Here is a 20,229-nt window from a genome sequence, read left to right on the forward strand (position 1 = left end):
TCTGACTATAGTTTGTAAAAAGCGGGTAAGACAAGGTGCGAATGCCCAACAATGTATGATCAAAAGAGGGAGCGGAGGTGTTCGGCTGCAACGTCTGAATATCCAACCATAATTTCTAAAAACCGGGTAAGAAAAGGCTCGAAAGCCCGACTTTACACCATCAAAAGCGGGAGCGGAGGTGTTCAGATGCAAGAAGGTATGAATGTTCGACTAAAGTTTGTAAAAAGCTGGTAAGACAAGGTGCGAATGCCCGACAATGTATGATCAAAAGAGGGAGTGGAGGTTTTCGGCTGCAAGAAGGTCTGAATGTCCATCCATAATTTGTAAAAACCGGGGAAGAAAAGGCTCGAAAGCCCAACTATACACCATCAAAAGCGGGAGGGGAGGTGTTCAGCTGCAAGAAGGTCTGAATGTCCATCAATAATTGCTGGAAAACATGAAAGAAAATTTTCGAATATCAAACCGCACATGATCATAAGTGGGAGAGGTGGTGTTCAGCTGCAAGAAGGTGTGAATGTCCACCCATAATTACTCACAAACGGGTAAGAAAAGGTAGTATTGCCAGACCATACATGATCAAAACAGGAAGCGGAGGTGGTTCAGCTGCAACGTGTGAATGTCTGACTATAGTTTGTAAAAAGCGGGTAAGACAAGGTGCGAATGCCCGACAATGTATGATCAAAAGAGGGAGCGGAGGTGTTCGGCTGCAAGGTCTGAATATCCAACCATAATTTCTAAAAACCGGGTAAGAAAAGGCTCGAAAGCCCGACTTTACACCATCAAAAGCGGGAGCGGAGGTGTTCAGCTGCAAGAAGGTGTGAATGTTCGACTAAAGTTTGTAAAAATCTGGTAAGACAAGGTGCGAATGCCCGACAATGTATGATCAAAAGCGGGAGCGGAGGTGTTCAGCTGCAAGAAGGTCTGAATGTCCATCAATAATTGCTAGAAAACATGAAAGTAAAAATTTTGAAAATCAAACCGCACATGATCATAAGTGGGGGAGGAGGTGTTCAGCTGCAAGAAGGTGTGAATGTCCACCCATAATTCCTGAAAAATGGGTAAAAAAAAGGTGCGAATGCCCAACCATACATCATCAAAAGCAGCTGTGGATGTGTTCGGCTACAAGAAGGTGTGAACGTCCAACCAAAGTTTGTAAAAAGCAGTTAAGAAAAGGTTCGAATATCCAAAAAAACATAATAAAAAGCGGGAGCAGAGATGTTCAGCAGCAAGAAGGTGTGAATGTTCGACTAAAGTTTGTAAAAAGCTGGTAAGACAAGGTGCGAATACCCGACAATGTATGATCAAAAGCGGGAGCGGAGGTGTTCAGCTGCAAGAAGGTCTGAATGTCTATCAATGATTGCTAGAAAAAAATTAAAGTAAAAATTTCGAAAATCAAACCGCACATGATCATAAGTGGGAGAGGAGGTGTTCAACTGCAAGAAGGTGTGAATGTCCACCCATAATTCCTGAAAAATGGGTTAAAAAATGGTGCGAATGCCCAACCATTCATCATCAAAAGCAGCTGTGGATGTGTTCGGCTACAAGAAGGTGTGAACGTCCAACCAAAGTTTGTAAAAAGCAGTTAAGAAAAGGTTTGAATATCCAACCAAACATAATCAAAAGTGGGAGCAGAACTGTTCGACTGCAATTAGGTGTGAATGTCAGATCATAATTTGCAAAAAGCTGATGAGAAAGGGTGAGAATGTCCAACCATACATGATCAAAACAGGGAGCGAAGGTGTTTGGCTGCGACAAGGTGTGAATGTCCACCCATAATTAATTAAAAGCGGGCAAGAAGTAGGTTCGAATGCCCAACCCCACATCATCAAAAGCAGGAGTGGATGTGTTCGGCCACAAGAAGGTTTGAATGTCCGAGCATAGTTTGTAAAAAGCGGGTAAGAAAAGGTTCGAATGCCCGAACATAAACCATCAAAAGAGGGAGCGGACGTGTTCCGCTGTAAGAAGGTGTGAATGTCCGACCAGAGTTGGTAAGAAGCGGGTAAGAAAAGGTTAAAATACCCGACTGTACACAATCAATAGCGGGAGCGGATGTGTTCGGCTACAAGAAGGTGTGACAGTCCGACCATGGTTTGTAAAAAGTGGGTAAGAAAAGGTGCGAATGCCCGACAATGTATGATCAAAAGAGGGAGCGGAGGTTTTCGGCTACAAGAAGGTTTGAATGTCCGACCATAGTTTGTAAAAAGCGGGTAAGAAAAGGTTAGAATGCCCGACTATACACCATCAAAAGCGAAAGCGGAGGTGTTCCGCTGTAAGACGGTGTGAATGTCTGACCATAGTTGGTAAAAAGCGGGTAAGAAAAGGTTAAACTACCCGACTGTACACAATCAATAGCGTGAGTGGAGTTGTTCGGCTACAAGAAGGTGTGAAAGTCTAACCATGGTTTGTAAAAAGCGGGTAAGAAAAGGTTCGAATTCCCGAATATATACCATCAAAAGCGGAAGCGGAGGTGTTCGGTTGCAAGAAGGTGTGAACGTCCGACCAAAGTTTGTAAAAAGCAGTTAAGAAAAGCGTCGAATATCCAACCAAACAAAATCAAAAGCGGGAGCAGAGCTGTTCGACTGCAAGTAGGTGTGAATGTCCAGCCATATTTACTCACAAACGGGTAAGAAAAGGTAGTATTGCCAGACCATACATGATCAAAACAGGGAGCGGAGGTGGTTCAGCTGCAACGTGTGAATGTCTGACTATAGTTTGTAAAAAGCGGGTAAGACAAGGTGCGAATGCCCGACAATGTATGATCAAAAGAGGGAGCGGAGGTGTTCGGCTGCAAGGTCTGAATATCCAACCATAAATTCTTAAAACCGGGTAAGAAAAGGCTCGAAAGCCCGACTTTACACCATCAAAAGCGGGAGCGGAGGTGTTCAGATGCAAGAAGGTATGAATGTTCGACTAAAGTTTGTAAAAAGCTGGTAAGACAAGGTGCGAATGCCCGACAATGTATGATCAAAAGAGGGAGTGGAGGTTTTCGGCTGCAAGAAGGTCTGAATGTCCATCCATAATTTGTAAAAACCGGGGAAGAAAAGGCTCGAAAGCCCAACTATACACCATCAAAAGCGGGAGGGGAGGTGTTCAGCTGCAAGAAGGTCTGAATGTCCATCAATAATTGTTGGAAAACATGAAAGAAAATTTTCGAATATCAAACCGCACATGATCATAAGTGGGAGAGGTGGTGTTCAGCTGCAAGAAGGTGTGAATGTCCACCCATAATTACTCACAAACGGGTAAGAAAAGGTAGTATTGCCAGACCATACATGATGAAAACAGGGAGCGGAGGTGGTTCAGCTGCAACGTGTGAATGTCTGACTATAGTTTGTAAAAAGCGGGTAAGACAAGGTGCGAATGCCCGACAATGTATGATCAAAAGAGGGAGCGGAGGTGTTCGGCTGCAAGGTCTGAATATCCAACCATAATTTCTAAAAACCGGGTAAGAAAAGGCTCGAAAGCCCGACTTTACACCATCAAAAGCGGGAGTGGAGGTGTTCAGCTGCAAGAAGGTGTGAATGTTCGACTAAAGTTTTTAAAAATCTGGTAAGACAAGGTGCGAATGCCCGACAATGTATGATCAAAAGCGGGAGCAGAGGTGTTCAGCTGCAAGAAGGTCTGAATGTCCATCAATAATTGCTAGAAAACATGAAAGTAAAAATTTTGAAAATCAAACCGCACATGATCATAAGTGGGAGAGGAGGTGTTCAGCTGCAAGAAGGTGTGAATGTCCACCCATAATTCCTCAAAAATGGGTTAAAAAATGGTGCGAATGCCCAACCATTCATCATCAAAAGCAGCTGTGGATGTGTTCGGCTACAAGAAGGTGTGAACGTCCAACCAAAGTTTGTAAAAAGCAGTTAAGAAAAGGTTTGAATATCCAACCAAACATAATCAAAAGTGGGAGCAGAACTGTTCGACTGCAAGTAGGTGTGAATGTCAGATCATAATTTGCAAAAAGCTGATGAGAAAGGGTGAGAATGTCCAACCATACAAGATCAAAACAGGGAGCGAAGGTGTTTGGCTGCGACAAGGTGTGAATGTCCACCCATAATTAATGAAAAGCGGACAAGAAGTAGGTTCGAATGCCCAACCACACATCATCAAAAGCAGGAGTGGATGTGTTCGGCCACAAGAAGGTTTGAATGTCCGAGCATAGTTTGTAAAAAGCGGGTAAGAAAAGGTTCGAATGCCCGAACGTACACCATCAAAAGAGGGAGCGGACAAGTTCCGCTGTAAGAAGGTGTGAATGTCCGACCAGAGTTGGTAAGAAGCGGGTAAGAAAAGGTTAAAATACCCGACTGTACACAATCAATAGCGGGAGCGGATGTTCGGCTACAAGAAGGTGTGACAGTCCGACCATGGTTTGTAAAAAGCGGGTAAGAAAAGGTGCGAATGCCCGACATTGTATGATCAAAAGAGGGAGCGGAGGTTTTCGGCTACAAGAAGGTTTGAATGTCCGACCATAGTTTGTAAAAAGCGGGTAAGAAAAGGTTCGAATGCCCGACTATACACCATCAAAAGCGAAAGCGGAGGTGTTCCGCTGTAAGACGGTGTGAATGTCCGACCATAGTTGGTAAAAAGCGGGTAAGAAAAGGTTAAACTACCCGACTGTACACAATCAATAGCGTGAGTGGAGTTGTTCGGCTACAAGGTGTGAAAGTCTAACCATGGTTTGTAAAAAGCGGGTAAGAAAAGGTTCGAATTCCCGAATATATACCATCAAAAGCGGAAGTGGAGGTGTTCGGTTGCAAGAAGGTGTGAACGTCCGACCAAAGTTTGTAAAAAGCAGTTAAGAAAAGCGTCGAATATCCAACCAAACAAAATCAAAAGCGGGAGCAGAGCTGTTCGACTGCAAGTAGGTGTGAATGTCCAGCCATATTTACTCACAAACGGGTAAGAAAAGGTAGTATTGCCAGACCATACATGATCAAAACAGGGAGCGGAGGTGGTTCAGCTGCAACGTGTGAATGTCTGACTATAGTTTGTAAAAAGCGGGTAAGACAAGGTGCTAATGCCCGACAATGTATGATCAAAAGAGGGAGCGGAGGTGTTCGGCTGCAAGGTCTTAATATCCAACCATAATTTCTAAAAACCGGGTAAGAAAAGGCTCGAAAGCCTGACTTTACACCATCAAAAGCGGGAGCGGAGGTGTTCAGCTGCAAGAAGGTGTGAATGTTCGACTAAAGTTTGTAAAAAGCTGGTAAGACAAGGTGCGAATGCCCGACAATGTATGATCAAAAGCGGGAGCGGAGGTGTTCAGCTGCAAGAAGGTCTGAATGTCCATCAATAATTGCTAGAAAACATGAAAGTAAAAATTTCGAAAATCCAACCGCACATGATCATAAGCGGGGGAGGTGGTGTTCAGCTGCAAGAAGGTGTGAATGTCCACCCATAATTCCTGAAAAATGGGTAAAAAAAGGTGCGATTGCCCAACCATACATCATCAAAAGCAGCTGTGGATGTGTTCGGCTACAAGAAGGTGTGAACGTCCAACCAAAGTTTGTAAAAAGCAGTTAAGAAAAGGTTTGAATATCCAACCAAACATAATCAAAAGTGGGAGCAGAACTGTTCGACTGCAAGTAGATGTGAATGTCAGATCATAATTTGCAAAAAGCTGATGAGAAAGGGTGAGAATGTCCAACCATACAAGATCAAAACAGGGAGCGAAGGTGTTTGGCTGCGACAAGGTGTGAATGTCCACCCATAATTAACGAAAAGCGGACAAGAAGTAGGTTCGAATGCCCAACCACACATCATCAAAAGCAGGAGTGGATGTGTTCGGCCACAAGAAGGTTTGAATGTCCGAGCATAGTTTGTAAAAAGCGGGTAAGAAAAGGTTCGAATGCCCGAACATACACCATCAAAAGAGGGAGCGGACAAGTTCCGCTGTAAGAAGGTGTGAATGTCCGACCAGAGTTGGTAAGAAGCGGGTAAGAAAAGGTTAAAATACCCGACTGTACACAATCAATAGCGGGAGCGGATGTTCGGCTACAAGAAGGTGTGACAGTCCGACCATGGTTTGTAAAAAGCGGGTAAGAAAAGGTGCGAATGCCCGACATTGTATGATCAAAAGAGGGAGCGGAGGTTTTCGGCTACAAGAAGGTTTGAATGTCCGACCATAGTTTGTAAAAAGCGGGTAAGAAAAGGTTCGAATGCCCGACTATACACCATCAAAAGCGAAAGCGGAGGTGTTCCGCTGTAAGACGGTGTGAATGTCCGACCATAGTTGGTAAAAAGCGGGTAAGAAAAGGTTAAACTACCCGACTGTACACAATCAATAGCGTGAGTGGAGTTGTTCGGCTACAAGGTGTGAAAGTCTAACCATGGTTTGTAAAAAGCGGGTAAGAAAAGGTTCGAATTCCCGAATATATACCATCAAAAGCGGAAGTGGAGGTGTTCGGTTGCAAGAAGGTGTGAACGTCCGACCAAAGTTTGTAAAAAGCAGTTAAGAAAAGCGTCGAATATCCAACCAAACAAAATCAAAAGCGGGAGCAGAGCTGTTCGACTGCAAGTAGGTGTGAATGTCCAGCCATATTTACTCACAAACTTGTAAGAAAAGGTAGTATTGCCAGACCATACATGATCAAAACAGGGAGCGGAGGTGGTTCAGCTGCAACGTGTGAATGTCTGACTATAGTTTGTAAAAAGCGGGTAAGACAAGGTGCGAATGCCCGACAATGTATGATCAAAAGAGGGAGCGGAGGTGTTCGGCTGCAAGGTCTTAATATCCAACCATAATTTCTAAAAACCGGGTAAGAAAAGGCTCGAAAGCCTGACTTTACACCATCAAAAGCGGGAGCGGAGGTGTTCAGCTGCAAGAAGATGTGAATGTTCGACTAAAGTTTGTAAAAAGCTGGTAAGACAAGGTGCGAATGCCCGACAATGTATGATCAAAAGCGGGAGCGGAGGTGTTCAGCTGCAAGAAGGTCTGAATGTCCATCAATAATTGCTAGAAAACATGAAAGTAAAAATTTCGAAAATCAAACCGCACATGATCATAAGTGGGAGAGGAGGTGTTCAGCTGCAAGAAGGTGTGAATGTCCACCCATAATTCCTGAAAAATGGGTAAAAAAAGGTGCGATTGCCCAACCATACATCATCAAAAGCAGCTGTGGATGTGTTCGGCTACAAGAAGGTGTGAACGTCCAACCAAAGTTTGTAAAAAGCAGTTAAGAAAAGGTTCGAATTTCCAACCAAACATAATCAAAAGTGGGAGCAGAACTGTTCGACTGCAAGTAGGTGTGAATGTCAGATCATAATTTGCAAAAAGCTGATGAGAAAGGGTGAGAATGCCCGACTATACACCATCAAATGCGGGAGCGGAGTTGTTCGTCTGTGAGTAGGTGTGAATCTCCGGCCATAATTGCTGAAAAATGTGTTAGAAAAGGTAAGAATACCGGTCCATACATCATCAAAAGTGAGAGAGGTGGTGTTCTGCTGAAAGTAGGTGTGAATGTCCAGCCATAATTACTCACAAACGGGTAAGAAAAGGTAGTATTGCCAGACCATACATGATCCAAACAGGGAGCGGAGGTGGTTCAGCTGCAAGAAGGTGTGAATGTCCGACTAAAGTTCAAATATATTAACAAAAGCGGGAGGAGAGGTCTTCGGATGAGAGTGGTTGAGAATTTCCAACCACAATCTATAAAATGCGGTGAAAAAAAGGTGTGATAGAACACTAAAAGGTGAAGCGGAAGTGTTCGGCTGCAAGAAGGTGTGAATGTCCGACTATATTTGGTGAAAAGCAGGTGAAGCAAGGACTGAATGCCAAACCACACATCATCAAAAGCAGGAGTGGATGTGTTCGGCTACAAGAAGGTTTGAATGTCCGAGCATAGTTTGTAAAAAGCGGGTAAGAAAAGGTTCGAATGCCCGAACATACACCATCAAAAGAGGGAGCGGAGATGTTCCGCTGTAAGAAGGTGTGAATGTCCGACCAGAGTTGGTAAAAAGTGGGTGAGAAAAGGTTAAAATACCCGACTGTACACAATCAATAGCGGTAGCGGAGTTGTTCGGCTACACGAAGGTGTGAAAGTCCGACCATGGTCTGTAAAAAGCGGGTAAGAAAAGGTTCGAAGGCCCGAACATACACCACCAAAAGAGGGAGCGGACGTGTTCCGCTGTAAGAAGGTGTGAATCTCCGACCATAGTTGGTAAAAAGCGGGTAAGAAAAGGTTAAAATACCCGAGTGTACACATTCAATAGCGGGAGCAGAGTTGTTCGGCTACAAGAAGGTGTGAAAGTCTAACCATGGTTTGTAAAAAGCGGGTAACAAAAGGTTCGAATGCCCGAATATATACCATCAAAAGCGGAAGCGGAGGTGTTCGACTGCAAGTAGGTGTGAATGTAAGATCATAATATGCAAAAATCTGATGAGAAAGGGTGAGAATGCCTGACTATACACCATGAAATGCGGGTGTGAATGTCCACCCAAATGTCCACAAAAATGTGTTAGAAAAGGTAAGAATGGTGGACCATACATCATCAAAAGCGGGAGAGGTGGTGTTCGGCTGCAAGAAGGTGTGAAAGTACAACCATGGTTTGTAAAAATCGGGTAAGAAAAGGTTTGAATGCCCGAATATACACCATCAAAAGTGGAAGCGGATGTGTTCGGCTGCAAGAAGGTGTGAACGTCTGACCAAAATTTGTAAAAAGCAGTGAAAAGCGAGAAAAAGCTTTTCATGTGTTGTGCATGTTTTGGGATTTTGTTTTAAAATGAATTCCTTCACTCAAACTATGTTAAAACTGCTTTGACATTGATAAATATGAAGGACAAAGCAGTTTCCACTTGGTTTGAGTGAAGGAATGAATTTTATAGCAAAATCCGAAATCATGCATAACTCCTCAAAAGGAACGTATTGCTCAACCAAAGGGATGCTTCTTTCTCATTCAGGGTAATATGAGGAACTTTATTTTTGATACATTTTTAGACATGGATAACTATGAAGGACAAAGCAATTTTAACTTAGTTTGAGCAAAGCAATTCATTTTATAGGAAAAATCCCAAATCGTGCAGAACCCATGAAAGTAAGCTTTTTCTCGGATTCCTGATCCTCCAGTGTTGCTCTTTCCTATAATGCAAAATACAACCTCGTTCTTTCTTGAAGTCGATCTAGATATTGATAAATATGAAGTTAAAAGCAGTTTTAACATATTTTGAGTGAAGGAATTCATTTTATAGCAAAATCCCAAATCATGCAGAACGTATGAAAAGAAGCTTATTCTCGGATTCCTGATCCTTCAGTGTCTCTCTTTCTTCTACTGCAATATACAATGTTGTTCTTTGTTGAAGTCGATCTAGACATTGATAAATATGAAGTTAAATAAGTTTTAACATATTTTGAGTGAAGGAATTCATTTTAGCAAAATCCCAAATCATGCAGAACGTATGAAAAGAAGCTTATTCTCGGATTCCTGTTCCTTCAGTGTCTCTCTTTCTTCTACTGCAATATACAACGTTGTTCTTTGTTGAAGTCGATCTAGACATTGATAAATATGAAGTTAAATAAGTTTTAACATATTTTGAGTGAAGAAATTCATTTTATAGCAAAATCCCAAATCATGCAGAACGTATGAAAAGAAGCTTATTCTCAGATTCCTGTTCCTTCAGTGTTGCTCTTTCTTCTACTGCAATATACAATGTTGTTCTTTGTTGAAGTTGATCTAGACATTGATAAATATGAAGTTAAAAGCAGTTTTAACATATTTTGAGTGAAGGAATTCATTTTATAGCAAAATCCCAAATCATGCAGAACGTATGAAAAGAAGCTTATTCTCGGATTCCTGATCCTTCAGTGTCTCTCTTTCTTCTACTGCAATATACAATGTTGTTCTTTGTTGAAGTCGATCTAAACATTGATAAATATGAAGGACAAAGCAGTTTTCACTTGGTTTGAGTGAAGGAATTCATTTTATACATAAAATCCCAAATCATGCAGAACGTATGAAAATAAGCTTATTCTCGGATTCCTGATCCTTCAGTGTTGCTCTTTCTTCTACTGCAAAATCCAATGTTGTTCTTTGTTGAAGTCGATCTAGACATTGATAAATATGAAGGTAAAAGCCGTTTTAACATAGTTTGATTGAAGGAATGCATTTTATAAGCAAAATCCCAAATCATGCAGAACTCATGAAAAGCTTTTTCTCGGATTTCTGAACCTTTCTTTCTTTTACTGCATAATACAACGTTGTTTTTTGTTCAAATATATCTAGACATTGATAAATACCAGCCGAAATTCTCTGCTGCCACTTTTGATAATTTATGGTTGGGCATTCTTACCTTTTCTTACCCCCTTTTTTACAAATTATGATCTGACATTCACACCTACTTGCAGTCGAACACCTCTCCCGCTTATGATCATGTGCAGTTTGATATTCGAAAATTTTCTTTCATGTTTTCTAGCAATTATTGATGGACATTCAGACCGTCTTACAGCGGAGCTCCTCCGTTCCCTCTTTTGATGGTGTATGTTCGGGCATTCGAACCTTTCCTTACGCGCTTTTTACAAACTATAGTCGGACATTCAAAGCTTCTTGTAGCCGAACACATCCACTCCTGCTTTTGATGATGTATGGTTGGGCATTCGCACCTTTTCTTACCCATTTTTCAGTATTAATGGGTGGACATTCAGACCTTACAGCCGAACCACCTCCGCTCCCTGTTTTGATCATGTATGGTCTGGCAATACTACCTTTTCTTACCCGTTTGTGAGTAATTTTGGCTGGACATTCACACCTACTCACAGCCGAACAACTCCGCTACCGCATTTGATGGTGTATAGTCGGGCATTCTCACCCTTTCTCATCAGCTTTTTACAAACTTTGGTCGGACGTTCACACCTTCTTGCAGCCGAACACCTCCGCTTCCGCTTTTTATGGTATATATTCAGGAATTCGAACCTTTTCTTACCCGCTTTTTACAAACCATGGTCGGACTTTCACACCTTCTTGTAGCCGAACAACTCCACTCCCGCTATTGATTGTGTACAGTCGGGTAGTTTAACCTTTTCTTACCCGCTTTTTACCACCCATAATTCCTGAAAAATGGGTTAAAAAATGGTGCGAATGCCCAACCATTCATCATCAAAAGCAGCTGTGGATGTGTTCGGCTACAAGAAGGTGTGAACGTCCAACCAAAGTTTGTAAAAAGCAGTTAAGAAAAGGTTTGAATATCCAACCAAACATAATCAAAAGTGGGAGCAGAACTGTTCGACTGCAAATAGGTGTGAATGTCAGATCATAATTTGCAAAAAGCTGATGAGAAAGGGTGAGAATGTCCAACCATACATGATCAAAACAGGGAGCGAAGGTGTTTGGCTGCGACAAGGTGTGAATGTCCACCCATAATTAATGAAAAGCGGGCAAGAAGTAGGTTCGAATGCCCAACCCCACATCATCAAAAGCAGGAGTGGATGTGTTCGGCCACAAGAAGGTTTGAATGTCCGAGCATAGTTTGTAAAAAGCGGGTAAGAAAAGGTTCGAATGCCCGAACATAAACCATCAAAAGAGGGAGCGGACGTGTTCCGCTGTAAGAAGGTGTGAATGTCCGACCAGAGTTGGTAAGAAGCGGGTAAGAAAAGGTTAAAATACCCGACTGTACACAATCAATAGCGGGAGCGGATGTGTTCGGCTACAAGAAGGTGTGACAGTCCGACCATGGTTTGTAAAAAGCGGGTAAGAAAAGGTGCGAATGCCCGACAATGTATGATCAAAAGAGGGAGCGGAGGTTTTCGGCTACAAGAAGGTTTGAATGTCCGACCATAGTTTGTAAAAAGCGGGTAAGAAAAGGTTCGAATGCCCGACTATACACCATCAAAAGCGAAAGCGGAGGTGTTCCGCTGTAAGACGGTGTGAATGTCTGACCATAGTTGGTAAAAAGCGGGTAAGAAAAGGTTAAACTACCCGACTGTACACAATCAATAGCGTGAGTGGAGTTGTTCGGCTACAAGAAGGTGTGAAAGTCTAACCATGGTTTGTAAAAAGCGGGTAAGAAAAGGTTCGAATTCCCGAATATATACCATCAAAAGCGGAAGCGGAGGTGTTCGGTTGCAAGAAGGTGTGAACGTCCGACCAAAGTTTGTAAAAAGCAGTTAAGAAAAGCGTCGAATATCCAACCAAACAAAATCAAAAGCGGGAGAAGAGCTGTTCGACTGCAAGTAGGTGTGAATGTCCAGCCATATTTACTCACAAACGGGTAAGAAAAGGTAGTATTGCCAGACCATACATGATCAAAACAGGGAGCGGAGGTGGTTCAGCTGCAACGTGTGAATGTCTGACTATAGTTTGTAAAAAGCGGGTAAGACAAGGTGCGAATGCCCGACAATGTATGATCAAAAGAGGGAGCGGAGGTGTTCGGCTGCAAGGTCTGAATATCCAACCATAAATTCTAAAAACCGGGTAAGAAAAGGCTCGAAAGCCCGACTTTACACCATCAAAAGCGGGAGCGGAGGTGTTCAGATGCAAGAAGGTATGATTGTTCGACTAAAGTTTGTAAAAAGCTGGTAAGACAAGGTGCGAATGCCCGACAATGTATGATCAAAAGAGGGAGTGGAGGTTTTCGGCTGCAAGAAGGTCTGAATGTCCATCCATAATTTGTAAAAACCGGGGAAGAAAAGGCTCGAAAGCCCAACTATACACCATCAAAAGCGGGAGGGGAGGTGTTCAGCTGCAAGAAGGTCTGAATGTCCATCAATAATTGTTGGAAAACATGAAAGAAAATTTTCGAATATCAAACCGCACATGATCATAAGTGGGAGAGGTGGTGTTCAGCTGCAAGAAGGTGTGAATGTCCACCCATAATTACTCACAAACGGGTAAGAAAAGGTAGTATTGCCAGACCATACATGATCAAAACAGGAAGCGGAGGTGGTTCAGCTGCAACGTGTGAATGTCTGACTATAGTTTGTAAAAAGCGGGTAAGACAAGGTGCGAATGCCCGACAATGTATGATCAAAAGAGGGAGCGGAGGTGTTCGGCTGCAAGGTCTGAATATCCAACCATAATTTCTAAAAACCGGGTAAGAAAAGGCTCGAAAGCCCGACTTTACACCATCAAAAGCGGGAGCGGAGGTGTTCAGCTGCAAGAAGGTGTGAATGTTCGACTAAAGTTTGTAAAAATCTGGTAAGACAAGGTGCGAATGCCCGACAATGTATGATCAAAAGCGGGAGCGGAGGTGTTCAGCTGCAAGAAGGTCTGAATGTCCATCAATAATTGCTAGAAAACATGAAAGTAAAAATTTTGAAAATCAAACCGCACATGATCATAAGTGGGAGAGGAGGTGTTCAGCTGCAAGAAGGTGTAAATGTCCACCCATAATTCCTGAAAATGGGTAAAAAAAAGGTGCGAATGCCCAACCATACATCATCAAAAGCAGCTGTGGATGTGTTCGGCTACAAGAAGGTGTGAACGTCCAACCAAAGTTTGTAAAAAGCAGTTAAGAAAAGGTTCGAATATCCAAACAAACATAATAAAAAGCGGGAGCAGAGCTGTTCAGCTGCAAGAAGGTGTGAATGTTCGACTAAAGTTTGTAAAAAGCTGGTAAGACAAGGTGCGAATACCCGACAATGTATGATCAAAAGCGGGAGCGGAGGTGTTCAGCTGCAAGAAGGTCTGAATGTCTATCAATGATTGCTAGAAAAAAATTAAAGTAAAAATTTCGAAAATCAAACCGCACATGATCATAAGTGGGAGAGGAGGTGTTCAACTGCAAGAAGGTGTGAATGTCCACCCATAATTCCTGAAAAATGGGTTAAAAAATGGTGCGAATGCCCAACCATTCATCATCAAAAGCAGCTGTGGATGTGTTCGGCTACAAGAAGGTGTGAACGTCCAACCAAAGTTTGTAAAAAGCAGTTAAGAAAAGGTTTGAATATCCAACCAAACATAATCAAAAGTGGGAGCAGAACTGTTCGACTGCAAGTAGGTGTGAATGTCAGATCATAATTTGCAAAAAGCTGATGAGAAAGGGTGAGAATGTCCAACCATACATGATCAAAACAGGGAGCGAAGGTGTTTGGCTGCGACAAGGTGTGAATGTCCACCCATAATTAATGAAAAGCGGGCAAGAAGTAGGTTCGAATGCCCAACCCCACATCATCAAAAGCAGGAGTGGATGTGTTCGGCCACAAGAAGGTTTGAATGTCCGAGCATAGTTTGTAAAAAGCGGGTAAGAAAAGGTTCGAATGCCCGAACATACACCATTAAAGAGGGAGCGGACGTGTTCCGCTGTAAGAAGGTGTGAATGTCCGACCAGAGTTGGTAAGAAGCGGGTAAGAAAAGGTTAAAATACCCGACTGTACACAATCAATAGCGGGAACGGATGTGTTCGGCTACAAGAAGGTGTGACAGTCCGACCATGGTTTGTAAAAAGCGGGTAAGAAAAGGTGCGAATGCCCGACAATGTATGATCAAAAGAGGGAGCGGAGGTTTTCGGCTACAAGAAGGTTTGAATGTCCGACCATAGTTTGTAAAAAGCGGGTAAGAAAAGGTTCGAATGCCCGACTATACACCATCAAAAGCGAAAGCGGAGGTGTTCCGCTGTAAGACGGTGTGAATGTCTGACCATAGTTGGTAAAAAGCGGGTAAGAAAAGGTTAAACTACCCGACTGTACACAATCAATAGCGTGAGTGGAGTTGTTCGGCTACAAGAAGGTGTGAAAGTCTAACCATGGTTTGTAAAAAGCGGGTAAGAAAAGGTTCGAATTCCCGAATATATACCATCAAAAGCGGAAGCGGAGGTGTTCGGTTGCAAGAAGGTGTGAACGTCCGACCAATGTTTGTAAAAAGCAGTTAAGAAAAGCGTCGAATATCCAACCAAACAAAATCAAAAGCGGGAGAAGAGCTGTTCGACTGCAAGTAGGTGTGAATGTCCAGCCATATTTACTCACAAACGGGTAAGAAAAGGTAGTATTGCCAGACCATACATGATCAAAACAGGGAGCGGAGGTGGTTCAGTTGCAACGTGTGAATGTCTGACTATAGTTTGTAAAAAGCGGGTAAGACAAGGTGCGAATGCCCGACAATGTATGATCAAAAGATCATAGGTGGTGTTCGGAGGTGTTCGGCTGCAAGGTCTGAATATCCAACCATAAATTCTAAGAACCGGGTAAGAAAAGGCTCGAAAGCCCGACTTTACACCATCAAAAGCGGGAGCGGAGGTGTTCAGATGCAAGAAGGTATGAATGTTTGACTAAAGTTTGTAAAAAGCTGGTAAGACAAGGTGCGAATGCCCGACAATGTATGATCAAAAGAGGGAGTGGAGGTTTTCGGCTGCAAGAAGGTCTGAATGTCCATCCATAATTTGTAAAAACCGGGGAAGAAAAGGCTCGAAAGCCCAACTATACACCATCAAAAGCGGGAGGGGAGGTGTTCAGCTGCAAGAAGGTGTGAATGTCCATCAATAATTGTTGGAAAACATGAAAGAAAATTTTCGAATATCAAACCGCACATGATCATAAGTGGGAGAGGTGGTGTTCAGCTGCAAGAAGGTGTGAATGTCCACCCATAATTACTCACAAACGGGTAAGAAAAGGTAGTATTGCCAGACCATACATGATCAAAACAGGGAGCGGAGGTGGTTCAGCTGCAACGTGTGAATGTCTGACTATAGTTTGTAAAAAGCGGGTAAGACAAGGTGCGAATGCCCGACAATGTATGATCAAAAGAGGGAGCGGAGGTGGTTCAGCTGCAACGTGTGAATGTCTGACTATAGTTTGTAAAAAGCGGGTAAGACAAGGTGCGAATGCCCGACAATGTATGATCAAAAGAGGGAGCGGAGGTGTTCGGCTGCAAGGTCTGAATATCCACCCATAATTTCTAAAAACCGGGTAAGAAAAGGCTCGAAAGCCCGACTTTACACCATCAAAAGCGGGAGCGGAGGTGTTCAGCTGCGAGAAGGTGTGAATGTTCGACTAAAGTTTTTAAAAATCTGGTAAGACAAGGTGCGAATGCCCGACAATGTATGATCAAAAGCGGGAGCAGAGGTGTTCAGCTGCAAGAAGGTCTGAATGTCCATCAATAATTGCTAGAAAAGATGAAAGTAAACATTTTGAAAATCAAACCGCACATGATCATAAGTGGGAGAGGAGGTGTTCAGCTGCAAGAAGGTGTGAATGTCCACCCATAATTCCTGAAAAATGGGTTAAAAAATGGTGCGAATGCCCAACCATTCATCATCAAAAGCAGCTGTGGATGTGTTCGGCTACAAGAAGGTATGAACGTCCAACCAAAGTTTGTAAAAAGCAGTTAAGAAAAGGTTTGAATATCCAACCAAACATAATCAAAAGTGGGAGCAGAACTGTTCGACTGCCAGTAGGTGTGAATGTCAGATCATAATTTGCAAAAAGCTGATGAGAAAGGGTGAGAATGTCCAACCACACAAGATCAAAACAGGGAGCGAAGGTGTTTGGCTGCGACAAGGTGTGAATGTCCACCCATAATTAATGAAAAGCGGATAAGAAGTAGGTTCGAATGCCCAACCACACATCATCAAAAGCAGGAGTGGATGTGTTCGGCCACAAGAAGGTTTGAATGTCCGACCAGAGTTGGTAAGAAGCGGGTAAGAAAAGGTTCAAATACCCGACTGTACACAATCAATAGCGGGAGCGGATGTTCGGCTACAAGAAGGTTTGAATGTCCGACCATAGTTTGTAAAAAGCGGGTAAGAAAAGGTTCGAATGCCCGACTATACACCATCAAAAGCGAAAGCGGAGGTGTTCCGCTGTAAGACGGTGTGAATGTCCGACCATAGTTTGTAAAAAGCGGGTAAGAAAAGGTTCGAATGCCCGACTATACACCATCAAAAGCGAAAGCGGAGGTGTTCCGCTGTAAGACGGTGTGAATGTCCGACCATAGTTGGTAAAAAGCGGGTAAGAAAAGGTTAAACTACCCGACTGTACACAATCAATAGCGTGAGTGGAGTTGTTCGGCTACAAGAAGGTGTGAACGTACAACCAAAGTTTGTAAAAAGCAGTTAAGAAAAGGTTCGAATATCCAACCAAACATAATCAAAAGTGGGAGCAGAACTGTTCGACTGCAAGTAGGTGTGAATGTCAGATCATAATTTGCAAAAAGCTGATGAGAAAGGGTGAGAATGCCCGACTATACACCATCAAATGCGGGAGCGGAGTTGTTCGTCTGTGAGTAGGTGTGAATCTCCGACCATAATTGCTGAAAAATGTGTTAGAAAAGGTAAGAATACCGGTCCATACATCATCAAAAGCGAGAGAGGTGGTGTTCTGCTGAAAGTAGGTGTGATTGTCCAGCCATAATTACTCACAAACGGGTAAGAAAAGGTAGTATTGCCAGACTATACATGATCAAAACAGGGAGCGGAGGTGGTTCAGCTGCAAGAAGGTGTGAATGTCCGACTAAAGTTCAAATATATTAACAAAAGCGGGAGGAGAGGTCTTCGGATGAGAGTGGTTGAGAATTTCCAACCACAATCTATAAAATGCGGTGAAAAAAAGGTGTGATAGAACACTAAAAGGTGGAGCGGAAGTGTTCGGCTGCAAGAAGGTGTGAATGTCCGACTATATTTGGTGAAAAGCAGGTGAAGCAAGGTCTGAATGCCAAACCACACATCATCAAAAGCAGGAGTGGATGTGTTCGGCAACAAGAAGGTTTGAATGTCCAAGCATAGTTTGTAAAAAGCGGGTAACAAAAGGTTCGAATGCCCGAATATATACCATCAAAAGCGGAAGCGGAGGTGTTTGACTGCAAGTAGGTGTGAATGTAAGATCATAATATGCAAAAAGCTGATGAGAAAGGGTGAGAATGCCTGACTATACACCATGAAATGCGGGTGTGAATGTCCACCCAAATGTCCACAAAAATTTGTTAGAAAAGGTAAGAATGGTGGACCATACATCATCAAAAGCGGGAGAGGTGGTGTTCGGCTGCAAGAAGGTGTGAAAGTACAACCATGGTTTGTAAAAATAGGGTAAAAAAAGGTTTGAATGCCCGAATATACACCATCAAAAGTGGAAGCGGATGTGTTCGGCTGCAAGAAGGTGTGAACGTCTGACCAAAATTTGTAAAAAGCAGTGAAAAGCGAGAAAAAGCTTTTCATGTGTTGTGCATGTTTTGGGGTTTTGTTTTAAAATGAATTCCTTCACTCAAACTATGTTAAAAACTGCTTTGACATTGATAAATATGAAGGACGAAGCAGTTTCCACTTGGTTTGAGTGAAGGAATGAATTTTATAGCAAAATCCGAAATCATGCATAACTCCTCAAAAGGAACGTATTGCTCAACCAAAGGGATGCTTCTTTCTCATTCAGGGTAATATGAGGAACTTTATTCTTGATACATTTTTAGACATGGATAACTATGAAGGACAAAGCAATTTTAACTTAGTTTGAGCAAAGCAATTCATTTTATAGGAAAATCCCAAATCGTGCGGAACTCATGAAAGTAAGCTTTTTCTCGGATTCCTGATCCTCCAGTGTTGCTCTTTCCTATAATGCAAAATACAACCTCGTTCTTTGTTGAAGTCGATCTAGATATTGATAAATATGAAGGACAAAGCAGTTTTAACATATTTTGAGTGAAGGAATTCATTTTATAGCAAAATCCCAAATCATGCAGAACGTATGAAAAGAAGCTTATTCTCGGATTCCTGATCCTTCAGTGTCTCTCTTTCTTCTACTGCAATATACAATGTTGTTCTTTGTTGAAGTCGATCTAGACATTGATAAATATGAAGTTAAATAAGTTTTAACATATTTTGAGTGAAGGAATTCATTTTATAGCAAAATCCCAAATCATGCAGAACGTATGAAAAGAAGCTTATTCTCGGATTCCTGTTCCTTCAGTGTTGCTCTTTCTTCTACTGCAAAATCCAATGTTTGTTCTTTGTTGAAGTTGATCTAGACATTGATAAATATGAAGTTAAAAGCAGTTTTAACATATTTTGAGTGAAGGAATTCATTTTATAGCAAAATCCCAAATCATGCAGAACGTATGAAAAGAAGCTTATTCTCGGATTCCTGATCCTTCAGTGTCTCTCTTTCTTCTACTGAAATATACAATGTTGTTCTTTGTTGAAGTCGATCTAAACATTGATAAATATGAAGGACAAAGCAGTTTTCACTTGGTTTGAGTGAAGGAATTCATTTTATAAGCAAAATCCCAAATCATGCAGAACTCATGAAAAGCTTTTTCTCGGATTTCTGAACCTTTCTTTCTTTTACTGCAATATACAATGTTGTTCTTTGTTGAAGTCGATCTAAACAACATTGATAAATATGAAGGACAAAGCAGTTTTCACTTGGTTTGAGTGAAGGAATTCATTTTATACATAAAATCCCAAATCATGCAGAACGTATGAAAATAAGCTTATTCTCGGATTCCTGATCCTTCAGTGTTGCTCTTTCTTCTACTGCAAAATCCAATGTTGTTCTTTGTTGAAGTCGATCTAGACATTGATAAATATGAAGGTAAAAGCCGTTTTAACATAGTTTGATTGAAGGAATGCATTTTATAAGCAAAATCCCAAATCATGCAGAACTCATGAAAAGCTTTTTCTCGGATTTCTGAACCTTTCTTTCTTTTACTGCATAATACAACGTTGTTTTTTGTTCAAATCTATCTAGACATTGATAAATACCAGCCGAAATTCTCTGCTGCCACTTTTGATAATTTATGGTTGGGCATTCTTACCTTTTCTTACCCCCTTTTTTAAAAATTATGATCTGACATTCACACCTACTTGCAGTCGAACACCTCTCCCGCTTATGATCATGTGCAGTTTGATATTCGAAAATTTTCTTTCATGTTTTCTAGCAATTATTGATGGACATTCAGACCGTCTTAAAGGGGAGCTCCTCCGTTCCCTCTTTTGATGGTGTATGTTCGGGCATTCGAACCTTTCCTTACCCGCTTTTTACAAACTATAGTCGGACATTCAAAGCTTCTTGTAGCCGAACACATCCACTCCTGCTTTTGATGATGTATGGTTGGGCATTCGCACCTTTTCTTACCCATTTTTCAGTATTAATGGGTGGACATTCAGACCTTCTTACAGCCGAACCACCTCCGCTCCCTGTTTGGATCATGTATGGTCTGGCAATACTACCTTTTCTAACACATTTTTCAGCAATTATGGTCGGAGATTCACACCTACTCACAGACGAACAACTCCGCTCCCGCATTTGATGGTGTATAGTCGGGCATTCTCACCCTTTCTCATCAGCTTTTTGCAAATTATGATCTGACATTCACACC

The sequence above is a fragment of the Leuresthes tenuis genome, unplaced genomic scaffold (genome assembly GCF_036924035.1).
Source record: "Leuresthes tenuis unplaced genomic scaffold, fLeuTen1.0.hap1 SCAF_5, whole genome shotgun sequence".
Classification (NCBI taxonomy): Eukaryota; Metazoa; Chordata; class Actinopteri; order Atheriniformes; family Atherinopsidae; genus Leuresthes; species Leuresthes tenuis.